At 33.4% G+C, this 13,828-nt stretch overlaps 2 long non-coding RNA genes across 3 annotated transcripts; both read left to right on the top strand.

Annotated features, from left to right (window-relative positions):
* Window positions 1-4,956: 4,956 nt before the first annotated feature.
* On the top strand, window positions 4,957-8,565 carry LOC112030196 (uncharacterized). Of its 2 annotated transcripts, XR_010629870.1 has the most exons (3): window positions 4,957-5,327; window positions 5,756-6,248; window positions 6,469-8,565. It is a non-coding gene; the product is annotated as an uncharacterized LOC112030196 (long non-coding RNA). The 2 variants fall into 2 exon arrangements; XR_010629869.1 differs by lacking the exon at window positions 4,957-5,327 and having other exon boundaries at window positions 5,334-6,248.
* Window positions 8,566-11,608: 3,043 nt separating this feature from the next.
* LOC136068503 (uncharacterized) lies at window positions 11,609-13,493 on the top strand. The gene is made up of 3 exons (XR_010629868.1): window positions 11,609-11,791; window positions 12,353-12,958; window positions 13,055-13,493. It is a non-coding gene; the product is annotated as an uncharacterized LOC136068503 (long non-coding RNA).
* The last annotated feature ends 335 nt before the right edge of the window (window positions 13,494-13,828 follow it).

The following is a 13,828-nucleotide window of genomic DNA, read 5'->3' as shown; positions in this document are numbered from 1 at the left end:
GATAATTGAAGCTACATAAAAGGATTTTGAACTTTTGTATTGTTGATAACCATAAGGGGAAGACCATAGGTAAAATGGTTGAATCTTGTTTAGAAGATTGGAATATTGAGGACATTTTCACCTTGATGGTGAATAATGCTAGTTCAAATGATATAGTCATTGACTGCTTGAAAGAAGCTACTAAAATGTGGAAAAGTATGTTTTGGGCATAAATTTTTACATGTGAGGTGTTGTGCTCACATCCTCAACCTTATTGGATTAAAACAACATAATAAGTCAATTGATAGGATGCGTGATGCAATTAGATATGTGAAAGCTTTTCTAAATAGGTTACAAACCTTCAAAAGTATGTGGAGAAAGTGAAAATAGAGTCAAAGTCTATTTTATGTTTAGATGTGGCCACTAGGTGAAACTCCAAAAAAAAAAAAAAAAAATTTGCAAGTTTTCAAAAAAAATGAGGTAACCATTCTGAATGTTCAATAATGAACGTTTAGACCCCCAATTTATAAATTACTAACATTAGTTTATAATCAAACAATATATGTGCGGAATATGAAAATAAGCTAAAATAGAATTGGTAAAACAATCTAAACCGAATTTAATCACAACCATAACAGTAATTAAATGACAAAGATTAAGGGAAGAGAGATGCAAACACAAAGACAACACAGCAATGTGTTATCGAAAAGGAAACCGAAGTCCTCGGCGAAAAATCTCTCCGCCGCCTTCCAAGCGGTCAATAATCCACTAGAGAATAAAGTTGATATACATGAATAGCAAAAGACCCTCCAAGCCTAATCTACCCAGTGCACCTAAGCCCTCCAAGCTTCTTGCTCCAACAGGGTTACGCCGAACCTTATCTTCTTTAGCTTACCGGATCTTGCAATCGCCCATTACATCAACCAAAATGAATTGGTCCTTTCTAAACTGCTTCCCAAGCACCAAAATAACAGTCTCACAGATATGAGTATGGTGAGATAAAGATTTGGCTAATGTACTTCTCAAGGATATATCAATGGAGAGGGTATGAGTAGAGGAATTTGGAGAATCAAAGGATGAAGATTGTGGATGAGTCAATCTTGTTTTTCTCTAGGGTTTCTCCCTCAAAATCCTCTCTGGAAGCTCTCCACATTTCGTGGGTATAAGAGTATTTATAGTAAGATGTATGAGGAATACGAAGAGTTAGTTACAACCAAATAGGGCATTCTGGCGACTTGAACTTGCGTCTAGAATGAGTCACGAATTTGAGTCACGAGCTAACTGCCTTGCCAAGCTGGAGGTTTTGTCCTATAGTGCAACAGTTGGCGTGACCCTTCAGCTCCCCCTACAAGATTCACACGTGTCCCACCTTTGACAACTCGCCAGTCGCGAGCCAGTTGTAAGATCCAGTCGCGAGGCTCTTCTTGAGTGCACACTCTTAGGCATTTCTTCACACTCTCTCACACATTACCCTTATATGATTTCTACCTAAATATAGGGTTTCTAAATGCTGAATTGCAAGAAAATTTGACACGGAATAAAGCCAACAAAATGATTAAATAAATTCAACCTTACAATCTCCCCCTTTGGCTATTCCGTGACAAAATCCTAAAACAATAACATGTGAGTTGGGAACAGTTGAACAAAACTCACTCACACCTAACTCTAGAATCTATGAAGCTATTGAACCATACAAATAAGTATTTCCTGAAAACAACAACACAATACGATCATTGTAAGCAGAAAACTTGAAATGCATTTGGAGCAAACACAATGCGATCAAGCAAAAAGGAATGAAACAATAAAGCATGGCTTGACCAAAAATGAACAATCACTATAAATAGTGAACACAATGATCATTCACACAAGGAATGAACATCTGGACATGCAAGCTAATAAGTTCAATGCAAAGTATCATTTGCATGTCCAACACTCAATTGATACAACAACACAAGGTAATTGCATCAAGGATACAAAATCCAATAAGGGCACAAAAGTGATGTATTTAAAGAAATACATAACATTAACAACAAGTACTAAGCTACAGAGCATGGGTACAAAAAAAATATAGTTTAAACAGTTAGGCATAATCATAAACTATGAGCAAAGCAAAAACATAATTAATATAACACAAAGCTCTTTCTTTCTTTCTACCCCTATCATATCACTCCCCCTATCATGAATCATAAAAGTTGTGATAAACTTGGAACATATATACCTGTAACTAGAAACACTTGCACAAAACACATTAGACCCTCAAGGTAAAGCAAGTAATAAAATGACAAGTATAATATAACAAGTAAATTGCGATCAAGTAAACATTATGTGAAACATATGAGCAACTTGATCATACACCAAAACGGTCATATAGAAATGACTACAATGATCACATAGTAAAGCAAATAATCATTCGAACATGCATTCAATAAAGCATAATAGCATAAGGATGTATGCATGTCCAACACAAACATGATGGAATGAGAACAACAAAGCATAGAAACTGAACATAACTCAAAGCACCATAAAGTAAACAAGAAAACAAACATAAAGAAACAGAAATAAAACAAAGTTTTCTTATTAACTCAATGTCTTCTCCTCCTTGGTATATGCATCTCCCCTATGAAATATCTCTCCCCCTACAAATGTGCATGAGAAATAGAATTTCTCTCTCTAAGAATGTGCATAAGAGTCATATAGAAATGACAAAAACTCTTCGATATACTCTCTAAAGTATACTCTAAAGTATAGAAGAATAAATATTACCTCTTCGTTTCAATGACCTCCGTATACTCTTAGTATCAGTTCAATATTTTTTGACACTTAGATATTTTTTGATACACGTTAGCCATATGACCTCTTTGTTTCATCAATGACCTCCCTATACTCTTAGTATCAGTTCAATATTTGTTTGACACTTAGCTCTTGCTCTTACCAAGAAGAAGTTTCTATACTCTTAGTATCAATTCAATATTTTTTTACTGATAGCTACACTTAAGACCTCTTACTTGCCTCCATATACTCTTCGTATTACTTGCCCACCAATGACCTCCCTATACTCTTAGTATCAGTTCAATATTTTTTTACACTCAAATATTTTTTGATACATGTTATATACTCTTAGTGTCAGTTCAACTTCTTTGTTTCATCAATGAACTCCCTATACTGACACTTAGATAATACTCTTAGTATTAGTTCAATATTTTTTTACCTTTTACTTGCCTCCCTATACTCTTAGTATTACTTGCCCACCAATGACCTCCCTATACTCACTCTTAGTATCAGTTCAATATTTTTTGACACAGATATTTTTTGATACACATTATTCTCTTAGTGTCATCAATGAACTCCCTATACTGACACTTAGATAATACTCTTAGTATTAGTTCAATACTTTTTTACCTTACTTGCCTCCCTATACACTTAGTATTACGTGCCCACCAATGACCTCCCTATACTCACTCTTAGTATCAGTTCAATATTTTTTGACCTCTTACTTGCCTCCTTATACTGTTAGTATTACCTGCCCACCAATGACCTCCCTATACTCAAGTCATCAATGAACTCCCTATACTGACACTTAGATAAAACTCTTAGTATCATTTCAATATTTTTTGAACTCTTACTTGCCTCCATATACTTTTAGTATTACCTGCCCACCGATGACCTCCCTATACTCACTCTTAGTATTAGTATTTCAATATTTTTTGAACTCTTACTTGCCTCCATATACTTTTAGTATTACCTGCCCACCAATGACCTCCCTATACTCACTCTTAGTATCAGTTCAATATTTTTTGACACTTCAGATATTAGTAAAAAATGAAAATTATTACCTTGTAGGAGAAAAATTGGGAAATTAGATTTAACTCACATGTGATTAAGCAGGTACTCTATTTTTACAAAATTAGTAGCAATTGACACTCACGTTTATACTATAAACTGTTCTCTGCTTTGACAAAGTATTACCTGCCCACCAATGACCTCCCTATACTCACTCTTAGTATTAGTATTTCAATATTTTTTGAACTCTTACTTGCCTCCATATACTTTTAGTATTACCTGCCCACCAATGACCTCCCTATACTCACTCTTAGTATCAGTTCAATATTTTTTGACACTTCAGATATTAGTAAAAAATGAAAATTATTACCTTGTAGGAGAAAAATTGGGAAATTAGATTTAACTCACATGTGATTAAGCAGGTACTCTATTTTTACAAAATTAGTAGCAATTGACACTCACGTTTATACTATAAACTGTTCTCTGCTTTGACACTTGACACTTACTTGACACTTGACACTCACTCTATTCTCCTCTGAACTTTTGTATATTGACATTCTTTTGGCATTCTCTTACACTTCCGAGAAGAAGAACCTGATCCTCTACTCCTCTGTGAGTTTATATTATTCCGTGTGTTTATCTTTGTCTTCTCCAACGTTATATTAACCTTGTTTTTATCATCATTAGCCGATGTGGGATTCCACTCACAAACTGCATACTGTTTTTTAAACATTAAAGTTCTATGTATTTTCTTTGTTGTGTGTGATATTTTCTTAGGTTGTCTCTTTTACATACCACTATACCAGAGTGCTTAGTGAAATATTATCGAGCAGAGGTTTCCATACACAATATATAGATTCTCAATTTTGATTAGGAAATTGAATTGATTAGGAAATTGAAATAAAAAATGAACTAGGAATGGAGATAGTGGAAACAGAGAAGCAGATCATGTTAGAGAAGCTGTTCACGAAAGCAGATGAATTACAAGAGGTGGCCCAAATAATGTTAGAAATGAAGAACATGGGTGATCAGCAGTGACATGGGCTTCTTATTGGGCTTTGTGATTGGGCCACCCGGTTTTTGCGGCCCAGTTGAATAGTGTCCGCTTTAATGCTATTTCTATTAGTGAATTTGGTCCGTGATGCGCATTTGTCAAAGCTGTATTCTGTAATTCGGAAGTGACTTTTGTTTTTGTTTTTTGTTTTTCTTTTTTAATGAGTAGAAAAGGGGTCTTCGAGACTTTCACGGAGTTCGTGTTGATTTGTTTTGATGAAAAAAAAAAAAAGTCTACAAGGAGTGCGTTTTGTTGCCTGTAACTCTGAATTTGTAGTGGATTTGGTCTGTTATTATTTTGTGTTTACAATTTTTTTTTTTAATTTTTAAAAATATTATTATCTATAATATATAATTTATTTATAAATATTATATAACCGAGACTTTGACTTTTATAACCTTGCCTCCTATCTTCTCCCTTCTCTAACTTCATTGCAAGCTTTCTTCATTCGATCAAACCAATATCCTTTGTATTTGGCTTCTCTTAATCAACTGGTCCCCTTCATCCTCCCCAGGTGAGTTTTTATTTCTTAATTATATTATTCTATTTGATAATCTATGTTTGCAATCTAATTTGGCTATCTTATTCAATTCGTCTATGTTTTATATATATAGACGATTTTCCCATTTGAGCTTGATCAAAGCCCAACCAAAATATGTTTAAGAGAATCATCAGGGTCTCAAAACATATAGAGGCTTCCATATTTTATTCAAAAAATCCAATTTTTTTTTCGACAAATTCACCAGTTTTCTTGCTTTGTGAAAGCAGGCCGATCCTATAAAATTAATGAAGATTAAAGGCTTGGTAAATTTTTTACGTTTGTTTTGTGAAAATCCTCCCCATCACCCTAACTGTTTGACAAAATGTCTCAGTGAAATTAGAATCAGTAGGCTTGGTAAAATTTTATGTATGTTTTGTGAAAATCCTGTATTGTTATTTTAGATGCTACAGTATTGAATTCCTGCATTCTTATCAATTTGGGAGAAAAAGATGCCAATGAATTGCGGTTGTTTTTCTTATCTCTGTCCAACCCAATCAGAGCATGATTTGGTTGCACTAATTCCTGCAAGGTTAGTAGAGTCCACAATGACCAGGTCACACATCAAATCTATGATTTCCAATTCAATGTAAATCCAATTACTCAGCTATTTGTATTCTTTTTGGTTAATTTTTTTTTTTTTCAATTTAATTGAATTGGAAATTTAGCTATTTGTATTATAAATTTGGATGTCCCACGCACTGTTGATCCAAGATTAAGCCGTCTCAACTCATGGGCATTAATAAGTTGTTACTTATGCAGTGAGTCACATCAAATGCAGTTTCTACTTATTATAACGTATGCTTTTAATTTGAAATGATGTTTCTTTGTGTTTCTGCAGAAAACCTTGTATATCTCAAGCACGCCTTTTAGACTACTATATTGGCCAATCATGTGGTATTATGTCTTTGATGTGATTCATTATGTTATATATATATATATATATTTTTTTTTTTTTGTTAGATGAAGGTTTACATTTTCCCCTAGAGGCACAAGGAACTATGTAGAATCTAACACTCCATGTGAACACCAATAGTTAACTAATGTTGATTAAGTGTCTTGGATAGTGATAGAGAAATTCTTTTTAATCTAGAATTATTCAAAACCCATGGATTAGGAATACATTGTGAGATGGAAGACATAATTGTCATGAATTATTCCCCACTGCTCCTCTGGTTCCAGTGGTGAATGATAGGGTTTCATCCTTCTCAATGTCCTATTACACAAGCTCAATGTGACCAACTTCTGAACTTTCTGAAGTCTCAGTCAATCACTGATTGAACCAATTCTGCATCTCAAACTTCTTCTGCTTATGAATCTGCTATGGTGAATTCTGGTGCTCAACTTCAATCTGGTGGTGCTACTTCTTCCCATTTCATTAACAATTTCACAGGTGATATCATTTCCCCTTCTACTAGAGCATAGATTCCAAACATTCCATTTTTTCAGCCAGTATTTTTGATAGACAAGCTTTTGCATCTAAAGATTGGATCTTGGACACAGGGGCAACTGATCATATAGTCCATTCAATCTCTCATCTTACCACCATTACTTTTGTCATCAATACTGTTGTTCATTTACCTATTGGGGAAACAACATTAGTAACTCATATAGGCACAATTAAACTCAGTGAAACTCTTATCTTGACTGGTGTACTTTGTGTACCTTTTTTAGTTTCAACTTGATTTCCATTAGTCATCTTACAAAATCTTTATTTATCTGCTTTGTCTTCATTTCTAACCTATGCTTTATACAGGACCTTGCTCATTGGAGCATGATTGGTCTGGGTAAAGAACATGGTGGTCTCTACTTCCTGCAGCAAGAATTCAATTCAGATGTGTTCAAGTCAGTTGTTTCTTCTGTACATACATGTCCCTTTAATGCTTGGCACTATTGCTTAGGTCATCCCTCTAGCAGCTTTCAAATTTAATTCCTGTTTCTAGCAGCCTAAAACTTACCCAAAATTAACTTTTAAATTTCTAAACCTAATAAGTAATCATTCCAAGCTTCATTATTGAGTTTCAGAGAGCGGTGCGCGCGCGCACACACACACCAAAAAAAAAAAACTTCAAATTTATGCACCCAAATCCCAATACCCTCTAAAATTTCTCAATCTCTTTTTTATTCTTAATCTTCGGAGGGCTAATTCTTCATTCAATTCCACTAACTCAAAACACCATGATAGGTCTCTCTTTCTCTCTCTTACACACGCACACACATTTTTATAGTTTATTTATGATGTGTAATTCAAGTAATCAAATTATTAAATTTCGTCTATTTAAAGAGAAATTAGAGATGAGTTTCATTTGTTATGATCTGTATGTTTCTGGGTTTGTATGCAACCAACATATTTAATGTGCTGTTAAGTTTCTTAGAAACTGTGTGAAACAAATGCAATATCCCAAAGTCGTGGTTGACAGCTTTTGTTTGTCCGTCGGCGATGACTCTGATGGACCATCAGGAGTTTCATGTCTGACCAATTGCTAATTTTTAATGTGCTGTTAAGTTGCTCAGAAACAGTGTGAAACAAATTGCTTTTTTTTTTTTTTTTATATAACGGTAGTGGGCCATTTTTGCCATCAATCTCTTGTGAGGAACCTTTTCGAAAGATTGCACATTCATTTAAATCAGACCTTTATCCATTTAATGATGTAAATGCCAAATTCCAGATGTAAGAGCAATTACATTAGTTTGTGCAAAGTTATGCAAAATGAAAAAACTAATTGATTTTACACATTTTGAGCGAAAAAACACCAACATTAGTGAGTGTAAAATTATGCATAATTGTTATAGTAACCGTGCATATATACACAGTTATTATAGCATTTGCATTTAATATGTTAATAATTTCTGATTTGCTCTTTTTTTTCTCTCTCTTTTCCATCTGCAAAACTAACCCTTCCTCTCATGTTCTTTCTTCCTCTGATACACACACTCCCACAGACACAAAATCAAAAATCAACCACAAAATCAACAAAAAAAATCAACCACTGGAACAAAATCGTTGGATCAGTGATCATGGATCATGGATTGGAGAGGTGATTTGGATCGGTGTTGATGGAAATCGGTGATGGGTTGATGGAGATTAGTGTTGATGGAGATCGATCTTGATGGAGATCAATTTTGATGGAGATCGGTGTTGATAAAGTGCTTGTAATGGGTTGACAAAGAAGAGGAAAGAAAAATATTCTAAAAAAAAAAAAAAAAAAAGGAAGGAGAAGAAAGAGAGGCGAAGATAGAGATAAGGATGATGTGAATAAAAAGAGGGTGTATTTAGAGGAAAAAGAATGGTTAGGTGGGAGTAGGTGGGAAATGATAAAAAAGTGAGGGAAAATATTATTTTAATAAAAAAATGTGTATAATAGATAAATTGATGTGAGTGTTTTGTAAAAATAATAGTGTAAAATAGAAGAAATAAGTTTTTTTTTTTTTTTATAAAATAGACGAAATCTTTTGCATAAATTGATGTAATTGCTCTAACAAACACACGGTCAAATTTTTTTCACATTGTATCAGGTACAATACTTAAGAAATTGCACCTAATACAATACACCCACTTTCTTTCACAAATTTTTTTTATATCTTTTACTTTTTTTACTTTTTTTTAATATATATTTTATTTAATGGTTAAAATTAAAAGTTACTTTTTTAACTTTCAATCTCAACCATAACTATAATTACAAAGTACTATCACACTTGATCTGAATATTGTGAGTGGAATGGCCTTTTAATGACGTCTTCCAGTTGGAGCATGTAATCACGAAGAAATTGACTATATTTTACGATGAATACAAGCCCGCGTGGCAAAATCAGACGGCTGTGAAGTGGGTCCCAAAGTGACAAGAGCCCAAATTGGAAAGCATAAACCAGTAGGGCCCTATGGCCCCATTTTTTAGAAAGGGCAGTTCCCAATAGCTAGGCGAAAATACATGGGGGTGAATGAATGAAGGAAAAAATGGCCACGCTAGCAATTTTATTTTATTTTTTGTGTAGGGATCATAGTTGGTGATGTTGGTCCCAATTTCAGCACCGCCCTTTGAGCCGTTGATTCTTTTTGTTTCCTCTAGTTAGTCAATGTACTCCATGTGATTTGTGAATGAGGAGGGGGGGAGGGGGGGGGGGGGAAACCCCAAAAAATGGTAAACAATTTANAAACCCTAAAAAATGGTAAACAATTTGACCAAATAACTATTGACTAACTAAAGCTGAAGTACTCCTATTTTTTGACAATTACAGAAGGGCTGTCTTTTTCTCTTTTAACCCTTTTAAACTATAATGAGTAGTATTAATTTCAAAGGGTGATATTGAAAGAGTATTAAAATCTCGTCATTCTTCAAAAAAGAGGAAAAAGATTGTGTAGTCACAATACTTCAATAACAAATTTTAAATAATAGGTTTTTTTATGGTTTTAATTTAATTTACCACTAAATTTACTTTCTTATTTACATATAACAGCAAATAATACAATTTATCACCACTTAAAATTTATTGTCAAACGGTTGTTAATATAAACATTTAAAAAAAAAATTTGGTCATTTAAATTTGTACGTGTTTATTTGTTTCATATATTTGGTCCATTACACAGATTTGGTACGTTGCCAGCTGAGTCATGCTTTCGTAGCATGCAGTGGTAAAGAAAAAAAAAAAAAAAAAGGATTCAAAGTACAGGAATCTGTGTCAACATAAGTTTATGGCTCTAGAAAGGAGAACACGCAAACCTGTACCTGTACGTAAACCATTACAAAAGAGTTTTTATCCTTTTTTCTTTTATAGGTTTATGTTTCTCATTTTAATTAGCTTCAGTCTCTCACTCTCTCTTCTAAATTTTTTTGGACTGTTCTTACTAATTAATCTTCTAGATTAAGCAATATAAACTTCACTTATCTTTTAAATACGCTGGCCATTTTTTATTTTTTAAAATAATGATGGAAAACTAAAAACTTGCAGAGAAATTGAGAAATATACAAATCTAAATAAGAAAATGGCCACTAGTGAAGTTAAGAAGAATGCAATTGTCGGCAAGATCCTTTCGGTGCAGAAATTGATGGGAAAGGACATTGTTAGAGACTGCAAGAAAGTGATAATCAAATCTACATAGCCCAAGAAAATAGATTAATAGGTAAAATTAATTGATAACCAAAACCTACATAGCCCAAGAAAAAAAATGCACTTATTAAAAGGTGTCATTTTTGGTAAAATAGAAAACGTGGTGACGTTTTCTATTTTACTATAAATTCCAAAGAGTGGCATCAATAAGCTATCATATAGCTTCTTTCTCTTTTTCCTCATTGTTGCCATTTGATTTGAAAATACATGGCCCTAGACTTATGAGAATACATGTTTAAAGTGAAAACTGAAAATAGTTATTTGAGTTCTCTAACCAAACAAGCACTTTAATTCAAAGTAAAAAAGAGAAAGAAAAAAAAAAAAGATTTAAATCTCTTACCAAATTCAAACAAATAAAATTAATATTTTGCTATTTTTTTTAAATGAGTTTTTTTTTTTTTTTGATAATATACACCATAACAAATAAAGTTATAGTTATGGCGTATATTTATATTATTACAAAGCCTCTACTAAAATTATGTCATCTGTTAAGTTTGAACTTTGAAACTTGCGAGAGAATGGAGCACTATTCTTCTTGCTCCGAGAGTACCTAAAAATTATTCATGCTAAAATTTCAAATTATTTAGATAAATGACATGACATAATATAATTTGTATCGTATCAATTTTTTCTTGACAGCATATATGCCATGTGTAAAGAATTAATAATTATGGGGGTTATAGCTAGCTTCCACAAATCTACCCTACAATTCCTTGAACATTCCTTTTTACATAATGCATGCCTAGAAAGTAAATAACAAATACAGCGCAATTAGGGGTACCGTGAAGCTTTACACTTTTGAACAACCTAACCATTTTACTGTCATTTTCCTTTAAAAATAAAAGAAAATGAAAGAAGTACCTAACAAGTTATTGACTTCTAATAACCAAAGAAAAGTAAACATTTATTTAAATTTTTTTTTTTTAAAAAAAAAAAAACATAGTGACAAAAAATTAGTGGAAATTGGTGTATGCTGTGTGGATTAGATATCTTAATTAGTAGCCGTACAAAGACTTGAGGCTAACCATCCATGATCCATTGATAAATACAAATAGAATAAAGTTGGTGGTGTTGTATCATATAATATTACTTCAACTGTATCAAAACTCAATAAATAAAAAAATATGTGTGTAAAAATATCTAACCAATATCAAATTGTGGGTGCAATGACCTTTTAATGATGTCCTCCTGTTGGAATATATAATCATGAAGATATCGACTATAACGGACCCTTTTCTGGTGGAGGGGAGGGGCTGCAAAACTATGTTGGCCTACAAGTCTTGGAATACCAAAGAAAAAAAATCCATGCCTGATTGTTCATGCAATCGAAGAAGGTAAGCTCATCTCATTCCAACCGATTTGTCGTTATTTTCAGATTAGAGAAGCATTTTTGGTCACATCCTATGTTACTAAAAAAATTCTTCATCAATTCTACTAGTACTATTTCTAGAATCTTTTACTATTACCCACAATAACTAGAATCTTTTCCATATTCCATAGCCGCCTAAAAAAAGAGTTCTTTTACATCATCAGATGAACAAACTACCTCTCTGAGCTTTGGAAATTGGTCCTATTCAGAATTTTGCATCTTTCTTCTCTTCCTTACTCCAGAGAGCTCAAAAGGCTAATTACATCACTAATTTTGTTATCCTTGCCATCCTCACCAGTAAGGGCTGTCCAACTCTGGTAGTGTTTTTAAACCAGAGGGTCCCCTCCTTGGCGGATGTTTGTTCTATTTAATTGAGTTGAAACAATCATAAATATTGTTTAAATCTTACTATTCCGCAAGTTTTCCAACACAAGTTTTGGGTTTAAGACCCATTGAGTAAGTGTGTAACTTATCAATTATAAAAAATGATCACACAAGGCTGAGTCTCCTTGTCATTCTGTGCCAGTGGAAGGTACCTTGATTAGATGACTTGCCTCAGAAGAGTAATACAGGCAGTGATCGCAGCAATGACAACAAGAATATCTTCCACATGTCATCTTGAGACCGCTGAACCAGATTTTGCAGTCGCCAAAACTGAACGTTGTCAAGTAGTGCCTGATGCCAAAACTGCTTCTGATTCTGACACCCAACCTACAAGTACAACTCATAATGAACCTGCTACACCGTGTGCTCAACCTTATTCTGATGTAAAATCTCAAATTCTCAATGAGAGAGAATCTGATGTTAAGGTGAATTATAAATATGTTACTACACCTGTAAATAATGGGAACTCAAACTCAAAGCCTTCGTGCCATTTGGACGATGACCATATGTCTCAAGGCACTGAATCCGGAACAGAAGAAGAGCGATCGGCTTTTGACGAAGGAGCTTGAGAATTTATTTAGAGAGAAGCATGGAATTAAAACCTCCTAAGTTTTATGGGAAGGTTCTGAATTGCCTTAAGTAAGTTTTCCTGATCATTTACACTCATTATCTTCTTCATAATTAGTATATATGTGGAACTCTGGTTGTGGACTCTGGAGAGCTGTCTAGATTGGGTAGCTATGACAAGGTATGCTTTTTTCCCCCTGAATAAAGTTACCATTTTCACATGCATTATTAATCCAGTTCCTTAATTTGAATTACCATTGTTTTTTGTTTGGTGAAGCTAATCACACTGGAGCATTTGTCAATGCCAACTTACTAGTAACTTACTAAAAAAATGCCAAACTACTAGTAATTTTGGCAATGACTTTTTCTACAACTTTTGTCGTCAAAGAGTAGCTCGGATTATTGGGGATGTATTAGTAGTTCTTTTGATTTCAAGAAGTCATAGCATTGGCAATGAAAGCAATTCAAATATGTTAAGTACATTCTGGTGATGATGTTTTCTGGGTGCAATTTGTCACAGGACCTATGTTGGAAAACTCCTTTGACCCTCCTTGCTATATGCATCTTTTAACATTTAACATGCTTTACATAAGTTTTTATTCCTGATTACTTGGCCAACATGTAGCAGAGATATTGGCACGTTCGATTCTTTGTAACTAAAAATTGTATAATGGTTTACATATAATATCATAATGAAGAGGATATTTACAAAAAGTGAACTGATGCTCTAAAACAGTACAATCATGACAATATGTTTTTATTTTATTTTAGTTGCTTTCTAAGTAATTAACTATATACCTTTTTCAATCAGTAGGTACCATTATTAGTGTGTGTGTGCAGAGTGCTTCCAAATTTCAATCAATCATTGAACTTCAGAATTTGATTTGTACTTTTTCTTCACATTCTTTCCATTTTAGGGGTGCCCTTTCACATACATGAGTAATTGTGTTGCACACCCTTATGGCGAACTTTATATTATATTACTTGCCCAAAAAAGATAGAAACGAGCTATATATTATCAAAATAAAAAGGTTAAAACTAAGAAAATATG

The sequence above is a fragment of the Quercus suber genome, unplaced genomic scaffold (assembly GCF_002906115.3).
Source record: "Quercus suber isolate HL8 unplaced genomic scaffold, Cork oak 2.0 scaffold_118, whole genome shotgun sequence".
Classification (NCBI taxonomy): domain Eukaryota; kingdom Viridiplantae; phylum Streptophyta; class Magnoliopsida; order Fagales; family Fagaceae; genus Quercus; species Quercus suber.
Note: the sequence above shows the minus strand (reverse complement) of the source record. Positions and strands in the feature narration are given on the sequence as shown.